Source organism: Hippopotamus amphibius, chromosome 8 (genome assembly GCF_030028045.1).
Source record: "Hippopotamus amphibius kiboko isolate mHipAmp2 chromosome 8, mHipAmp2.hap2, whole genome shotgun sequence".
Lineage (NCBI taxonomy): Eukaryota > Metazoa > Chordata > Mammalia > Artiodactyla > Hippopotamidae > Hippopotamus > Hippopotamus amphibius.
This window is the reverse complement of record NC_080193.1, coordinates 138,216,065-138,234,343: the sequence shown is the minus strand read 5'-3', so window position 1 is coordinate 138,234,343 and position 18,279 is coordinate 138,216,065. Positions and strand designations below refer to the sequence as shown.

At 37.5% G+C, this 18,279-nt stretch overlaps 1 pseudogene; it reads right to left on the bottom strand.

Annotated features, from left to right (window-relative positions):
- LOC130859254 (4-hydroxybenzoate polyprenyltransferase, mitochondrial-like) overlaps nt 1-18,279 on the bottom strand; it is a 167,281-nt pseudogene that overhangs the window by 132,782 nt on the left and 16,220 nt on the right.

Below are 18,279 nucleotides of genomic sequence, written 5' to 3'. Positions count from 1 at the left end.
CTCCCCTCGCTCCGCTCTGCCAGCTTGGCAGCCGAGACACAGATCTCAGAAACTGGGCCCACACTTGAAGGAAAAATGATCGGAAATGGTTAGAAAGGGTGTTAACAGTATCTGCAGAAGGGGCTTAATTATGCTTCAGTCCTGGGAGCTCTGAGGAAATCGGATAAAACCATTGCTCTTTATTATGAAATTAATTCTCACTCATCTAGAGATCAGATGTGTTGTGCGGTGCTTGAAATTTTTTATAAGATTCAAAGGGTTTGAATCAGATACTAAAACTATTTGATGTTGGCAAAATGCATATTTTAGAGCTATCTGTTGGCTCTAAAGTTTGTTCCTGTGGATACAATTAAATTAGTTTCATGTGTTTGCCTGTATATATTGGTGTTATTTTAAACCTGGAATTTTTTCCCTTTCCCTCCTTCCCTCCCTCCCTCTCTCCTTCCTCCCTTCCTTCCTCCCTCCTCCCCTCCCTCCCTTCCTTCCTCCCTTCCTTCCATGTTTCTCTTAGAAGGTGTATATGTATAAGCTGGATGTTTTCGTGTAGGTGATTATTTTCCTATTTTATTTCATGTGTCTCTCTTGCCTTTACGCAGCTAGTTTACAGTGTTTGGCTACATTCTTTGGTTATCTGTAGTGATTTGCCAAAATGCTTGCTGTAGGTAGTCTGTTACGTAAGTTACTGCTGCCCTGAGGATTGTGAGCATTTGGAGCTTTGTCATTGACAGTTGCAGATATTGGGAGCTGTTTTATCTAGATTTACAGGATGTCTCAGCGGATCTTTAATCTGATGTGATTGTGCCAAAATAACCTGGTGCCATGCGTGTACAATATGTCTGTGCTAAAAATTCCCACAAAAATTTTGGATGAATAACCTCACAGGCAAAGTAACTGGGATCAGCTATTTTAAAAACAGAACTCACGCAGTTGTGTTTGTTGTTTTCAAATAGCAAAAAGCATGTTGCCACTAAATATACTCAATTGCTTAACATCCTCTCCATAAAGATGTGTTACACTAGGTCTCCCTTAGAAAGTGTCAATTTAACATATTGGTGTTTGTTTATTTTTCTCCATAGTCATGACAGTAGAGCCTCATCGTCTATTTAAATATTCATTTGTGATGAGAAACTAGTTAGACTATTTCCTAAGTCTGGTTTTGACCACCTCAAAAAAGTCTGTGATATAATCAGTTTTAGAATCAACTATAAAGACCAAATAATTAGCTAGAAAGTGGAAGAAAAGCCTTAAGCCTTGACTTATGTTAATGTTTCTCAAACGTTCATGTGCCTAAAAGTTACTTGGGAGGCTTATTAAGATTGTAATTTCATGGGCTATGTCTCATGCCTGCTGGACAGGAATCTATGGGTGTGGAGGCTGGGCCAGGAAATCTAATAACCACCCTTGGTGATTTTTATGTCAGTGGTCCTACGCACACAGTGTGTCCAGGCAAAATTTTAAAACTTTCTGGGATTCAATACCAGATTTTTCTTATCTTAGTTTTTATATTTTCTTTCAGTATCTATTCATATAAGAAGGTATTGTGGAATTATCAATAGACCATCATGAATCTGGCAACCAAGAGAGAGTGAAGGTCAAGAGAAAAGGAAGAGGTGCCTCCCCCTCCTCTTTGGACAGGACATGGTGATAAACTATCCCTACTTATAAAGCCAAAGCGCCCATTGGAGGCAACTGACCAGGGAAGTGAAGGGAATTAGGTCATTCCCTGAGCAGGAAAATTTGCTATTTGAATTATCCAGTGAACCGACCGGATTTTTTTTTTCCTTGTCGATGGAGACTTTGCCTCCCTCAATTTCCCCTCCTGCACGCACACACCAAGTATGATAAGTAGTTGGACAAATCCAATGGTCTAGGGTGCTCTTAAAACATTTATGTTAGCATATATGCGGAATATAGAAAAATGGTACAAATCAACCGGTTTGCAAGGCAGAAATAGAGACACAGATGTAGAGGACAAACATATGGACCCCAAGTGGGGAAAGCAGGCAGGGTTGGGGGGGAATGAATTGGGAGATTGGGATTGCCATATATACATCACTAATAAGAAAAAAAATACCAAATTGTACACTCTAAATATATGCAGTTTATTGTCTGTTAACTGTATCTCAATAAAAGTTCTTAAAAAAAAACAAAAGAAAAAACCCAACATTTGTGTTAGTCTTTCATTAGCATCAACACTATATTAAGTTGAATTCTGATAACCCTTCAGATGTTATGAAGACTTTTCTTGTAGGTTGTGTCATCTGAGCTTCAAAAAAGCTCAGGACAGGATTCTGGTTCCATGCTAATGCTTAAAAGACTGAACGTCCAGCAAAATATAACAGCTTGGCTATTTGGAAATCAGGGACTAAAACCCAGGTTCCCTGACATATTGTTCAGCGTTATATCTTTGATTGTGCTTTGATTTCTTTTTTCTTTAAAGAAATTAATAAATAATTGTTGGTACTTGCTAATGTGAATCTGGAACCTATTAGAATATTTTAAGTTGCCAAGTCACAGAAAGTCTCAATCTGGCCTAAATAATATAGGCGACTTATTGACTCCTCAAAGCAAATGCTAGCATAACTAATATTGCTTCAGAGAGGCTTGATCCTGGAACTCAAATAAAGACTAGTATTATCCTCTGTTTCTTCATCCAGCTTACCATTGTTGACTCTGTTTGGAAGTACCATATTTCTTTGTGGCCATAAAACAATGGCCAGCAGCACCCAAATCAAAGCTTTTCTTCTTGTCCAGCAGGAAAGAGAAAGCTTTTTGCTTTTCTTCCAGCCCATGGCAGGATTAAAATCTCACTGGTCTGATTTGGATCATCTGTCAGTTCTAGGGGCAGAATAGATGGTATGATGGTTTAAGTCAAGCAGAGTTCACACTTGAAGTTAAGGTTCTCAAAAACCCATTGTTAAGGGAAAAGGATGTTCGTGGAGATCAAAATAATTTTGTGTATCAGAATTCTGATTTCAAAGTCCCAATATCCTTTAATATTGATTTAAAAAATATTTGCCTGGTCACCTGGAGCTTTGTGATAATGAAGTCAAGATACTGAGTAACAAATTAATTAGACTAGTTTTATAGAGGAAAAAAAATCCTATTCTCCTAATTTTGACCAGCATTCTGACAAACCTTCACTTTTTTTTTTTTTGGCTGCGTTAGGTCTTTGTTGCTGCGCATGGGCTTTCTCTAGTTGTGGTGAGCAGAAGCTTGTTGTGGTGCACAGGCTTCTCTTGCTGTGGAGCATGGGCTCTAGATGTGTGGGCTTCAGTAGTTGTAGCACACGGGCTCAGTAGTTGCAGTGCATGGGCTCAGTAGTTGCAGCAGGTGAACTCTAGGGTGCACAGCCTTCAGTAGTTGTGGCGCACGGGCTTTGTTGCTCTGCAGCATGTGGGATCTTTCTGGACCAGGGATCAAACTTGTGTCCCCTGCATTGGCAGGTGGATCCTTAACCACTACACCACCAAGGAAGTCCCAAAGCTTTGCTTTTGATAACAAAGGGAACCAGGATGGAGAAATGATCTTTTTTCTATTAATATATAAAATAATATTAATATATAAAATATATAATAGTTAATATATAATAATCAAATATATATGGGTATGTTCTGTATCAGTAAGTCTTAAATCACCAATTTTTGGGAACATGGTGGGCCATTTCTGTGGCTTTATTCCAGCCCTGCTCCCCAGAGTCTTATTAGGATGAGGAAAGTTAGCTTCTTTGAAACAGCATTGGCACTAATTACTAGATATACAAAAAGAATGTATCAGTGGAAGAAAAATATGGAAGCAAAAGACAAATTAGGAGAGTAATTTTCATGGATGTCCCTTAGAATTCTCCTATGCCAAAAGAAAAAACTCTCTAAAGTTTAGGAAGATTAGGCTATCTTGAGAGAAACCATTCCAGTTTTAAGAACAAGAGGAGTTAACACAGAAAAAGTGAGCATTAAAGTGCTTCATTCAGTGAACAAATATTTCTTAAGCAACAACTCTGTGCAAAGGATTTATTTAAGCATCCTGTTCAATTACTGCAGAGGACAGATTGTGTTTGTTGGTTTTCTTTTATGTTTGTTATATTTATGGATTGAGCTGCCTCTAATCCCAAACTTTCTTTAGGAGGGTATTGATTTGCTTTTTGAAAATCACAACTTCGTACCTCTCAGTTCAAGTGGTTGCAATGTATTAACCATACCTCGGTTCTAGCAATGAACCATGACCACCCCCCCTGGCCAAGAACAGAATTTTTGTTTCCCTGTCCACAGTAATTGGTTCAGAGATTTACCCACGCCAGATCAATAGCAGTTATTTCAGGAAATTTTGCTGAAGGTATTAAGAAAGAGAAACTGCTAGTACTTTGTACATGAACTACTAAGATACAGGCATCAAGCTTCTGGGGGCCGCCACTGGAAAGGAAGCTGACTGGGAAATAAAAACAACACGGAAGAGAGAAGAGCTGAGAGATGCAGATGAAGATCTAGTCCTGATGATGATATTTGAGCCGCTGTTATTGTCAGTGTCTGAAATGATACTATATACATTTCAGTTAGGAAAGCCTGTACTCTCTTTTTTGTTTAAACCAGTTTGATTTGTGTTTCTTACACAATTAAATTATAGATTAACATAGTTGCCAGTGCTAACAGCTTTAAAAATAGAAAGCATTATTTTTAAACAAAGAATTAGAGAATTGAATATATATATATAATATCAAGAGAATGTAGCAAGTTATAGTAGACGTGTTAAACTGAATAGAAACAGTTTGTATAAGCGATTGAAATTTTCTGAGGGGTAGATCCAATTTAATTGCAAAGTTTCTCAGTAGAAACCATACCCCTCCTTTATCACAAGGAGTCTGAGATTTCATCGCCTTCATAGAAAGACTAATGCAGAAACAACATCTCTGCATACTTATGTTGTTTTTTAAATAAAATGTACCTATTTCTCAGAGGAGGCTACTCCAGGGTCAGAAAATTTTATTACTTAAATGCCTCAGGCATTTAATTTTACCTTAAAGAGGTTAAACAGGGAATTGGAAAGTTGTAGATTTTTGGTCTAGCATGTTCATCTGAGAGACTTTCTGTTTGTGACATTTAGAAAGTGCAAACCACGAAACAACTGAGTGTTTTGATAACTCCTAAAATAAATAGTAAGAAGCCATAAGAGGGTGCCAAATGGTGCACTTTTAGTTTAGGTTCAAGTAGGGAAAATCATTCTTTCTTATTGAGGTAAAATTTGCATACAACAATGCGTTTTGAAATGTGGTACTGTGCTCCTTTCCACTGCTGAATATTATTCACTACATCATGGTACTACACCATGATTTGTTTGTCTAAGGCCAATCGATGGATATTTTAGGTTTCTTCCAGTTTGAAACTACTCCTTAATAATAAAGTTGCTATGAACGTTCAAGTGCAAATATTTTACGGATAATGAGTTTTGTTTTTCTACTTACACAACTGGCTAGTTGTATGATTTGTATGGTAAGTTTATGTTTAACTTTGTAAGAAATAAACTATTTTCCAATTGAGCTGTACCACTTTGTATTCCTGTTGGAGGAGGTCATCGAGAGGACATGACAGCCGATTGACCAGCAAGCTGGACTCCTGCAGTTTGAGGCTCCTCCCTACCTCCCCCAGCCTTGGAATGTACATTCTGCCCACCATTTGGAAGCCATTCCAAGAGTGCAGCCTTGAGAGAGTCAGGTGTTGAGGCCATTTGGACCAAATATGATGACTAAACCCAGTTAAAGCCTCGATTTAAACTTTCAAGACTCTGGCGGTTGGTGATGAGATCTCGTCTTTTGGCTGCTGAAGACAAGCCGTGTATGTAAGTTCCCTTGCTTAATAAATGTGCCACCTACCAATCTGGAGTAGCCTTTCTTTGGTCTCAGATCTTTGCCCTCCGTGTCCTTTGGGGGCCAGTTTGTAGACCAACAATTCTAACCAGCTGTATATAAGAGTTCCGGTTTCTCTACCTTGTCACTAATAATACTTGTACTGTCGGTTTTGTGTGTGCGGGTGTGTACTTTTTTTGGTTTGTTTTAGCCATTCTAAGAACTGTGATGTAGCTACCTAATGTTTTTAACTTGCATTTCTTCAATAACATGATGTTGAACATTTTTCAATATGATTATTTGCTATTTGTACAAATTTGATAAAGTATGTTAAAAGATTTTGCCTATTTATATATTTTTAAATTAGTTTGTCTTCTTAAAGTGTTGTAAATCCAAGTTATTTATGATTTGTTTTGCAGATATCATGCTGTTTCTTTTTTTGATAGTATATTTTAAACAGTAAAATATTTTCATTTTGATGAAGTCCCATTTATTTATTTAGTTAGTTCATTTGTTCATGAATTTATATCCTATCTAAGAAATATTTGCTTAATCCAATTTTCTCCTATGGTGTTTTTTATAGAAGTATAGCTTTAGCTTTTACATTTAGGTTTATTACTCATTCAAAATTCATAGTGATGTATGTAAGGTATGACTTTCATTTTTGCATATGGTTACCCAATTGTTCCAGCACCATTTGTTCAAAAGGCTATTGTATTCATTTCCTATTAGTACTATAAGAAAATTATCTGAAATTTAGTAGCTTATAATAACACAAATTTATTATCTTATAGTTTTGGAGGTTGGAAGTCCAAAATCAGTATTATTGGGCTAAAGTTAAGATGTTGGCAGTGCTGATTTCTTCTAGAGCTTCTAGAGGAGAATACTTTTCTTACCTTTTCCAGATTCTAGAGGTTGCCAAGGCTCCTGGCCACTTCCTTCATCTTCAGAACCAGCAGTATAGCACTGTCAAATCTAGTTTACTGAGTCTGCTTCTGTCATCATATTTTCTTTCACTCTGCATCTTCTTCCTCCCTCTTATAGGGACCCTGTTAGTTACATTATGCCACCTGAATAATTACATTGTGCCTACTCAGAAAAGAAGATCCTAAACAACAACAGCAAAGTCCTTTTTGCCATACGAGGTAATATTTCATAGGTTTAGAGGATTAAGACATGGACATCTTTAGGAGAAGGCATTATTCAGCTACCACACCTATCATTCCATCCATTGAGTTACTTTTGTTGAAAATCAATTGCCCATATATGTATGGCTCTCTTTCTAGACTCTCTATTCTGATCCACTGATCTATATATCTACCCTTACACCAGTGCCACACAGTCTTAATTACTGTGGCCTTAGAATGATTACTGAATTTATGTAGTAAGAGTCCTCCAACTCCATTCTACTTTTTCAGTTTGATGATTCTAGATCCTCTACATTTATGTATAAATTTTAAAAGCAGGTTTTTAATGTCTACATCAAAACCTACATACCAATTTGAGGAACATTAAGAGTTTAGTAATGTTAGATATTCTGATCAGTGAACATGATATATATGTATTTCTATGTAACTCATATTTTATAATATTAAAATGGTATTTGTTTTTACATTTTAATTTCTAATTGTTTGTGGCAAGTATATAGAGATACAGCTGAATTTTTACATTTACTTTATATCATAATTTTGATAAATCCATTTATTAACTTTAGTAGTCTTTGTATATTCTTTAGAATTTTCTACATAGATGGTCAGATTATCTTGAATAAAGACAGTTTAACATCTTTCTTTTCAATCTGAATGCTTGTTACTATTTTCCTTGACTTATTGCTCTGGCTAAAATTTCCAGCATTATAGTGAATAAAAATTGTGAGAGTAGACATCCTTGCCTTGTTCCCAGTCTTAGGGGATTTCAGTATAAAGTGTGATGCAAATGAAGTTTTATGCAGGTTCCTTTATTGGTTCAAGTTCCATTGTATTACTGGTTTACCGAGACTTTTTAATCATGAATTCATGTTGAATTTCTTATATGCCTTTTTTGCATTTACTGATATGATATTACTTTTTTTTTTTGTCTTTTGAGGTGAAATACATTGATTGGTTTTCATCTTAAACCGCCAATTTTAAAATCCATCTTGCATTCCGAGGTTGAACTTACAAAGTCATGATGTATTATCCCTTTTATATATTAATTTTTTGTTTTTACTGGGTGATCTTACTTATATGTAGAAGCTAAAAAACAAAATCTCATGAATACAGAGAAAGGATTGGTGGTTGCCAGAGATGGGGGTTGGAGGTGAGTAAAATAGGTGTAGGGGGTTTAGAAAGTACAAACTTAAAGCTATAAAGTGAGTCCTGGGGGTATAATGTACAGCATGGTGACTATTATTAATGCTGTCTTTAGACTTGAAAGTTGCTAAGAGTAAATCTTAGACGTTCTCATCACGAGAAAAAACATTGTAACTGTACGGTGATGTTGGCTATCCTATTTGTATATGGAGAAATGATCACAATATCAAATTATGATGTACCCCTGCAACCATCATATGTCAATTGTCTCAAAAAAACCTACTTTGAGATATGACTGACACAGAAAGCTTGCACATATTTAGTGTAAACCATGTCATGAGTTTGCCTCATTTTAAATTTCCGTACTTACTAAATTTATAAGCCTGTGTGTTGGACAAGATCTAATATTTTCCTACTTGTCCTGTTTCACTGGCAATTTCCCACACTGTTTTGTTATCGTATCTACGTGGTTTCTACGCACCACCCCTCCCCCCCATGAAGATATAAGAAGTAACACATTAGGAGGAATAGAGGAGTTGGGAAGTCTGTAACCATCACGGTATGAACCTAGTTCAGCAAGAAGCCCCAATAAAGGTTAAAGCTAGAGAGGAAGTGGTTGGGGAGCAGGGTGTTTCCCTGGTCTCAGTTTCTCCCACCTGCTGCTCATTAGTGGTCAGAATTTCAGTGAAATAAATATTCCTAGTATTTAGAATGCAGAGGAGAGACAGAGACCTACCCTACACTTACTCAGGATTTTGCCCCACAGGGGCCTAAATATGCAGCCTTTAGACACAGCCCTGTCCAATGATAAACGCTACCTGTAGGGCTTTAGGTGTCTGAAGCCCTGGAGTGGGACCTATGTTGTGCAGTCACGCTGTGCGTAGGGATGAACGGAGGGGGCTGCGCCTTCCGGGTTGTAGGTTCCCCAGCTGAAGAGTGTGAGCCTTGAATAAGATGATTCCCATCTGACACAAGCCAACATCCTCCCTTTCTACGTGCAGGGGAGCCCAGCAGACATGGCCAAGGAGCTCTGTAAGCAGCTGAAACGTTTTGAAAATCTCAGAAGACTGATTCTCAGCAGGGCAGTGTTCATGTTGTGGGCTGGCACTGACTTAGCTGATTGTGAGTGATTGAACCTGGTCAGGCAGCTGCCTGAACTGACGAGTTACAGTCAGTGAGGTGCTGTGAGGGGCACTCAGGAGCATGTTCCAGGTCATGGAGAGCCATCTCCTCCCTCAGGAAGGCCAGCCTTGGTGGTCCACATCCCATCTTCATGTATTTGGACCATCTTTTCAGGTACCAGAAGAGCCGGGTCATAAGTGGGGGGTATCATGGGTGGTGAAGGGCTACCAAGCTCAGCTTGGGTGGCCGGTCCAGAGACATTGGGGCTTGCTTGGTTGCATCACGCAAAGGTCCATCCCGAGAGCTTTCCCTTCCCAAAGGCTCTATGACTGTAAAAGGCAGTAACAGATGAGGAGGCAGGGCAGCTTGTGACAGATGGTATCCTCTGAGAGGTCCTTGAAGACTCACGCAGGACTCATTCCTCAGGTGCCTGGAACAAGGCTTGAGGAGCGGTGTCTTCTCTCAGCCTCCTCTCTTTCTCTCTTGCTTCTCCCTGATGCAATTTTCTAACATTTTGTAAAGGTTTGTTTTTTTGTTTTTTGTTTTTTTTCTTTTGAGAGGCGTTGAATTACAGTTTTCTTTGTCTAATTTTGAAATCAGGGTAATGATGGCCTTATAAAATGAACTGAAAAACAGATAGTGTAAAACCAGCATTATTTATGCCTCACGTGATTGATAAAATTCACCAGTGAATCCATCAGACCTAGAGTTTTTTTTTCTTAGAAAGTTTTTAAATCATGAATTCAGTTTCTTTCATAGCTAACAGGCTACTTAGGTTTTCTGTTTTTGATTTAGTTTTGGTAATTTGTATCTTTCAAAGAATTTGTTCATCTCATGTAAAATTTTTTTCATAAAATTCACTTATTTTTCATAAAATTCCCTTATTATCAGTTGTCTATGGTAATGCCCCTAATTTCATTTCTGATATTGGTAATTTGCATTTTCTTCTTTATAAAAGTAAATTTATTTTATCCATTTATTGTGCTTTTCAAAGAACCAGCTTTTGAATGCATTGATTTTCTCTACTTTATTGATTTTCTATTTCACTTTATATATCACTGATTTCTGTTTTTTATTATTTCCTTATTTCTACTTTGGATTTAGTTTCATTTTTTTCCCCTAGTTGCTTAAGTTGAAACTTAAATCACTGCTTTGAAACTTTTCTTCTTTCCTAAAATGATGATTTAATTTAATGCTATAAAATTCCCTGCAAGTAATGCTTTAACTATGTGCCTCATATTTTTGTATGTGGTATTTTTCTTTTCATTCAGTTCAAAGTATTTTGTCTCTTGCCTCGTGATTTCTCTTTTGACTATGAGTTTTTTCAAAGTGTGTTTTTAGTTTTCAAATATTTGGGAAGTGTCCAGATTATCTTTAAGTTTAATTTTGTTTTGTTTAGAAAACATACTTTGTATGCATTCAAGCCTCTTAAACGTCTTTTGATTTTGTTTTATGGACCAGAATATGGTCTGATTTGATGAATGTTCTGTGTACACTTTAGAAGAATGCTTATTCACCTAACATGGAATAGAAAGTCCTATAAATGCCAGTTTGCCAAAGTTGATGGTGTTGTTCAATTCATCTGTATCTTTATACTTGTTCTATCAATTTTTGATAAAACGGTATTGGGATATACAGTTGAGTTAATTTCACATTAATGAATTTAATTGTTCAGTTGTAACAAGGACTCACCGGCCTCAAACAATTTTTACTCACAAAATAACTATATTATTGAAAGTCTCACACCATCACCAGCCTGCCTGCAAGCGAAGCCCCTTAGTACCAAGAAGCCCAAGGTCTATCATGGAGAAAGTTTTTTAGAGTATGCTAATTTTGTAGACGTATTCTAGTTATGTGACCAGCTCTACTGGAGCCCCTATTACTGTCAGTTACTGAAACCAGGTGCAAATCATAAGTCCAATTAGTATTTCTAAATAATGTTGTCAAGCTATTAAATCCTGTTTTGGAACAACTCACAGCCCCATGGTGGCAGAATCTTATTTATTTTTACAACAGTTTCCATAGCATTGCCCAAGGATCAGTAGCTCTGGAGATAAGCATGAGATCAATCTGGACCAGCTGAAATAAATCCACCCAGTACCAGTGAGGTGTAGGTATCAATTTAAAGAAGACTAATACAATTTCTGTGAAAATTTTCCCATATTTCTGCACCAACTTAACTATTCTTATAGCCTTTGCCTACTGTAATTTGGACTTTATTATAAGCTTATGCCTATAGCTTATAATAGATAATTAACCCGTTATTAATGAGTTAGAAGTCCTCCTCAGGCCCATGTCTTCCATTGAGATTGCATCCTAAGCAAATTTTAACTCACTTGCCTAGTACTGTGTCTGTATTATCATGTCTTATTTTCATCTATCAAATGGACTCTACCAATGATCTCAGTATTGTACCAAATTGCACCATTACTATAAATATTAAAAATATAATTACAAAACAAATCAGAAATTATGACTATAGTATTTATTGTTACTTCCCAATCAAAATAACGATCTCCTGTGTGCCAGATATTATTATGTACACAATTATTAACCAAAGATGATGTTCTAGTGAAGTATGGAGGTCTCGGTGTTCTGAGTGAAGATACCTTCCTTCATCACACAGACAGGATCAAATCAAAATGGGTTTCAAATGGAAGAGTCTTTTAAGAAATCCCCTGGACTGTCTTTTGGTAGTATTCATGTAAAGTTAAACATTTTTCTATACTCATAATTTGTACAATTGGGCTATCTTATTCTGGTCTGTTGATGTTGCCAGAGCTGTTAAGAAGACTGATGTAAAATATACTCCCCATTTGGAAACTCGTGTTAATGAGGGGATCTGTAGAGTTCCATGAGTGGACTGTCTGTGCTTTGGCAGTTGTATGCCAGGCCAATGGGACTGACTTTTTTTTTTTTTTGCCTCTACTTGAAGTAATATATCTAAAACTCCTGCTTGTGTTATAGTACAAAGCTGTTTTTCACTGATGTGTTCAGGCCTGTTGTCTTAACTTTGTTCCATTTGTAAAAACTATTTTGTTAAAACTACATCATCAAATTAAACAGCTTGATGTCTACTTCATAAAATTTTAATACTCCCCAAGCTACCTTTTTTTGCAAGATCTTTTTTTCTTTGAGAACTCTCTTAATTAAAACAAATTCTGTTCACCTAAACATCCCTAGGCTTTCTCTTATTCCTCCTAAAGCACTCTTTGATCTGGTAGTAAATGGTGTTTCAGCCATTATGTATGTTGTTCCTACTATGTGCTAATTGCCCATGTGTAACTGGGAAACATATCTTGGAACCAAACATGCCCTATTTCCCAGGACAAAGTCATACAGGAAATGAGTACCCCTGTATATAGCTTTGTGGATACCAGAATGTCCTCCGTAGGTAGTTGTCTCTCTAAATTGCAGATATTGTACCTCTGGTATATGAAACTAGGTTAGCCATATGGATTGATCAGCCTCAATAATACCAATGTTCTTTTAGTTTTTCCTTAGAGGTACTGGTGTATAATACTGTGACATACTAGGCAACTAATGCCTACCGTTATAATCTTAACATTTCATCAAAATTTATAGGTACACAATGGTCTTCAGTTCTAACATAAAGCAGAATGCATGTTTGACCTAGGGAAAGAAATTCTCATAGATATCATCTCATTTGTGGTCCTAATAGTAAATATAACCTGTAAAATGAAAGCCAAAGACGTATCATGTTAGTGTTGTTCCATTTAGACATCATGAGAATTTCTGTTATTTCACAGAAGCATATGCCATAAGCCGTACAAAAAACGATGTTGCTTCATGCTGTCTCCCAGGTCAGAGCATTTTGTTCTAGTAAGGATGGAGCATCGGCAGAAAAAAAGCGTATCATCCTTGCAAGCATCTGAGTCAAAGCTAAGAAGGAAAATGATTTTTTGGCTTTAAGCCTTTTTCAAGATACCAAAATAATGTTTGAATATCCTTACGAATAATTCCTTAGTTAATCCCTTTACCCTCAGTGATTATTTTACATTCTTTCCACTTATTTTAACCTAAACTTTTTCTCCCCAAGTAAGTACTCAGGTTCAGCCCCTGTGTTGATCCACGTGGCTGGAAGAAATATGTGCCTTGCTAGCATCTCCCTCTCTACCCATTGCCATTCATTTGAGGGAGGATTAGAAAAATGTAGGCTTGTGCACTATCCACCAGGTAATAAGGCGCTTGATCTTGTTCAAGCCAGTTTTGACTTTATGTACTTTGAAGATTAGATGCATATATATTTAGGATTTTATATCTTTTGATGAATTGATGCATTTTTTCCAGTTTTACTGAGATAGTTGACATGCAGCACTGTGTAAGTTTAAGACCAGCATAATGACTTGCATATGTTGTGAAATGATTACCACAATATGCCTAGTAAACATCTATCATCTCACATAGATACAAAAAAAGTTTTATTTTTCTTGTGATGGGAACGTTTAGGATCTACTCTCTTAGCAACTTATCAAATACATCATATAGCAGTCAACTCTAGTCATCATGTCCATTACATCCACAGTACATATACTTATTTATCTTATAACTGGAAGTTTGTGTCTTTTGACTGCCTTCATCCAATTCAATTATGAATTGACCCTATAACATTATGAAATATCAGTATTTATCCTTCATAATATTCCCTGCTCTAAAACTTTATCCATTCCAACTTTGTTTTAGTTTGTGCCTGTGTGGCATATCACTTTTTGTCCTTTTACTTTTTTTTAACATATCTTTGTCTTAAAGTAGATTCTTCATAGACAGCATATAATTGAGTTTTATTCTTCTCCATTTTACAGTTGGAACATTTGGACCATATGCATTTGATGTAACTATCAATATAGTTGCATTTACGTCCATAATCTTCCTCTTTGTTTTCTGTTTTGTCATGTGTTTCTTCTCTATAGTTGGCAAAACATTTTGCTTATTTAAATTCTCCTAAAAAACAGAATGGTTTCCTGAAATACAGTTTTTGGCAGTAAGTAAAGGTTACAATAAAGAACATTAAACCCCAAGTTTCCATAGCAGCTTTTATTTTTCTCTAAAAAGAAAGTTCATTTTCCTACAGAGACGTTCATTTAGATGTGTATTCTAATGCACATGAAATTTTCTTTCTAAAGTGCCAAAGCTCAAATAATTTCCATTATTTCAGGGGAGAATTATGATAATCAGAAGACTGCATCAGTTTAAATACTCAAGGTCATCTCAGATCCCAAAGAGTTCCTGGCTTCTGTGATAGGGAATTATTTTGATCGCAAATAGTTGGACTAAAATCCAAGCAATATGCTCTAAATCTTCATCTTCTGATTCTTAATTCTTTAAAATATAGTAACAGATTGCTTATTCATATCTAATTATACAGTAAAGAGACCTGAGAGTGTTTTGTAAAAATTTGTTTTAAAAATTCCTACATAGGGACTTCCCTGGTGGTCCAGTGGTTCAGACTTCACCTTCCATTGCAGGGGGTGTGGATTCGATCCCTGGTTGGGGAGCTAAGATCCCACTTGCCCTGTGGCCAGAAAGCCAAAACACAGAACAGAAGCAATGTTGTAACAAATTCAATAAAGACTTTAAAAATGGTCCACATTAAAAAATCTTCAAAAAAAAATTCCTACATAAACTTCATTTGCCAATTTTTTTATTCTACTATCTATATTTTTCTATGTTTTGTATGTCTTTTTTTCTTTCCACCAATTCCCAAGGACAATCCTTAAAAAACTGTTCATCCAAAAAAAAAAAAAGAAAAAAAACAACTGTTCATCCTACTGTTTGGATGGAGGTAAATTTACTCCCATAATCATAAGGTCTGTGGCTGTCTAGAGTGCAAATCTGACATGCCAGATGGTCTCCAGTGGCCAGAGCAGTGCAGTAGGGAGTGGTCTGGTCACTGTTCAGCCCCACCAGGCCCAATGCCTCCAGCATCATGACACTGAAGCCGCTGAGCCACTGCTTGGTGTTTTCACTGGGCCACAGTGCTGTGGACTTGCGATATTATCAGAATATCATCTCTTTTGTTCCGATGGGCGTAGATAGTATCAAATATAGGTGTCCACATAATTCCAGAAAAATAAAGACGCAGGTAAACAGATGGATCACAGGAGCCCTTGATAGCAGATGGTCCAAGTAATGTTCCCCAATTAAACGTCAACCCTGAGCTAATTGAGGCCAGTATGTAATTCTTTATAAGCAGGTAGATAATGATGAGAAGTAGGAATGCTTCTCCCAGAGCTATGCATTTTATTGCAGTCCTGGTCCCAATGTCATTAATACTACAGCTGCTGCATGTGTCAGAACAGTTCCAGTGTCGCAGAGGTATGATAGGTATGAATCTGGACAACAACCTGGTTCAGAGGCCAGATCAATTCTCCAGGTACATGGCAGACGCATCAGTCAGGTTCCAGTGGGCTTGTCCAGTCACATGAGGAGCAGGTAGGGCTTTAGAGTGTGGAGCACCAAATCTACGACCTCCTGTGCCCCAGCCTAGTGGCTGCTGGGCCTGATGGCCGCCAGTTCCCCTGTGACATGGGCACCAAGATCAGGGAGCAGCCCCAGGAGTCCGGCAGCCATGCCTGCCTCACACCCCAAAGTCCCAAGGGAGCCTAGCAGGCATGGTTGCCTTATCACGGGTTCTCTGTTCTTTTTTTCTCATTTCCTGCCTTCTTTTGGTTATTTAATACTTTTTATGATCCCATAATATCACCATCATTATTGTATGAGATCTATCGCCTCTATCACTGAGAATTCTCCGAGAAAGCAAAACCAATAGGTTACATTATAAGATTTATTTTGAGAAATTGGCTGATGTGACGGTGAGGGCTGACTAGTAGGAAATATGGGTGTTCACACAGGAGTTGATGTATCTCGAACTTAAAATCTGTAGAATAGACCAGTAAGTTAGAAATTCAGCTGGGATTTTTATGTTACAGTCTTGAGGCAGAATTCCTTCTCCAGGAAACCTCAGTTTTTATCTTAAGGCCTCAAGTGATACAGAATATATTTCTCATTGCAAGAATCTCTCATGTTGCCATTTTATAGCCATACCCACTTCTCTCCTGTCCCTAGCCTCTCCTTAACCACTGTGGACCACAAATATGTTCTCCATTTCTATCACTTTGTCTTTTTAAGGATGTTCTATAAATGAGATCATACACTATGCAATTTCTGAGATTTTTTTTTCCACTCAGCATAATTCTCCGGGGTTTCATTCAAGTTTCCTTATGTCAGGGACTTCTAACATTTCTGTCATTTTGGTCTTGGCATCTAATGATTGTATTTTTTTTTTAAATTCAGTCTGGAATCTTCCTTGTTCTTGGTATGAGGAGCGACTTTTCAATTGAAATCTGGATGTTTTCATGCTATGGTCTCAGATTTTGGATCTTATTTAAACTTCTGGTTTAGTTTGCTTTTTCTGTTTCATCAGAGAAAGGAGGGGAATGTTGCCTCGTTACTTCCAGATGGAGATAGGTGTGCAGGTTCCCCACTTGGCCTTTACTGACAACCAAGGAAGGGGTCTCCTTGTTACTCTTTGGGAGGCATGTGAGTTTGAGCTTCCATATGAAGTCCACTGACTTTGTAGTGAGATGGCCTCATTACCACTGTGTGAGAGTCCTAAGTCTCACACAGTGGGCCTGCTGTGACACCCATGGGGAGGGGTGCCTTGTTATTGCTGGGTGGGTGTGAAAGTCTAAGCTGTGGTCTCCATTAACTCTGGGGCACTCATTACCAGATGATGGAGATGAAAATCCTAACTCCTTACTTGACCTTGCCTGATACCACCTCAGAGGGGTTGTTAGAGCACTTCATTGCAGCCTCACAAGAATGGAAGCCTCGGTCTCCCACTCAGCCTTTGCTGGTGTGGATGGGGTATGGCCATAGTATTTTTCTTTGGTTTTGATTGGAGTAGATTACTTATTATCTAAGCATTTCTGTCTCCTAGATTGTCCTTTCCTGGTACCTTGCTGAGAGAGAACAGGCTCTTATGGGCACTTTTTTGTCTGTACCCTTTGGCATTTGTAGGCTACCAGCTTCTTCAGTTCCAAGTCTGAGATATGTACAAAAGAAAATCCTAGAGAATGCACCATCCTGTTGTTCCTTGCGTCCTGAGGTCCTGGCTGCTCTACCTTGTCTTGCTACCTTTCAGAGTTTTCTTAGAGTTACACACACACACACACACACACACACACACACACACACACACACACTATCTATCACTCTGTCTGTCTCAGTTTTCTAGAACTGTCTTAACCAAGTATCGTATACTGGCAGGCTTAAACAATAGACATTTATTTTCTCTATTTCTGGAGGCTAGAAGTCCATGATGAAGGTGGCAGTACGTTTGGTTCCTTCTGAGGCTTCTCTCCTTGGCTGGTAGATAGCTACCTTCTTGCTTATGTTCTCACATTATCTTTGCTCTGTGCATGCATATGGCTGGGGTTTGTGTGTCTAGATTTTCTTTTTATAAAGGCACCAAGCCCACCATAATGGCCTCATTTTAACTTAATTACCTCTTTTAAAGGCTTTATCTCCAAATACAATCATATTCTGAGGTTCTGGGGCTTAGAGCTTCAACATACGAATCTGGGGGAACACGATTCATACCATAGCACTCTGTCTCCTTCTCTCTCTCTTTCTCTCTAGGCATGAATAAGTGTGCATGTGTGTATATCCAGGAATTTAGTTGTACTTAGAGGAGGGAATAAGGAAGAGCATATGTACTCTATCTTCCCAGAAGTGGAAATCTTTCTTGTTATTGATCTTGATGTCATCACTTTAACGATGTCATTACATTCTGGCCTCCATTGTATTTAGTGAAATGTCAGCCAACATTTGTAGAGTTGTATCTCTCTTTGTAACATATTTTCTTCTGGTTTTCAGCAGTTTGACTGTATGTCTAGTAATATGGTCTAGTTTGTGTTATACTACTTTGCATTTGCTGAGCTCTTTGTACTTTATGTTCTTCACCAAACTTTGAAAAAAAAATTAGCTCTTAAATCTTCGTGTATTTTT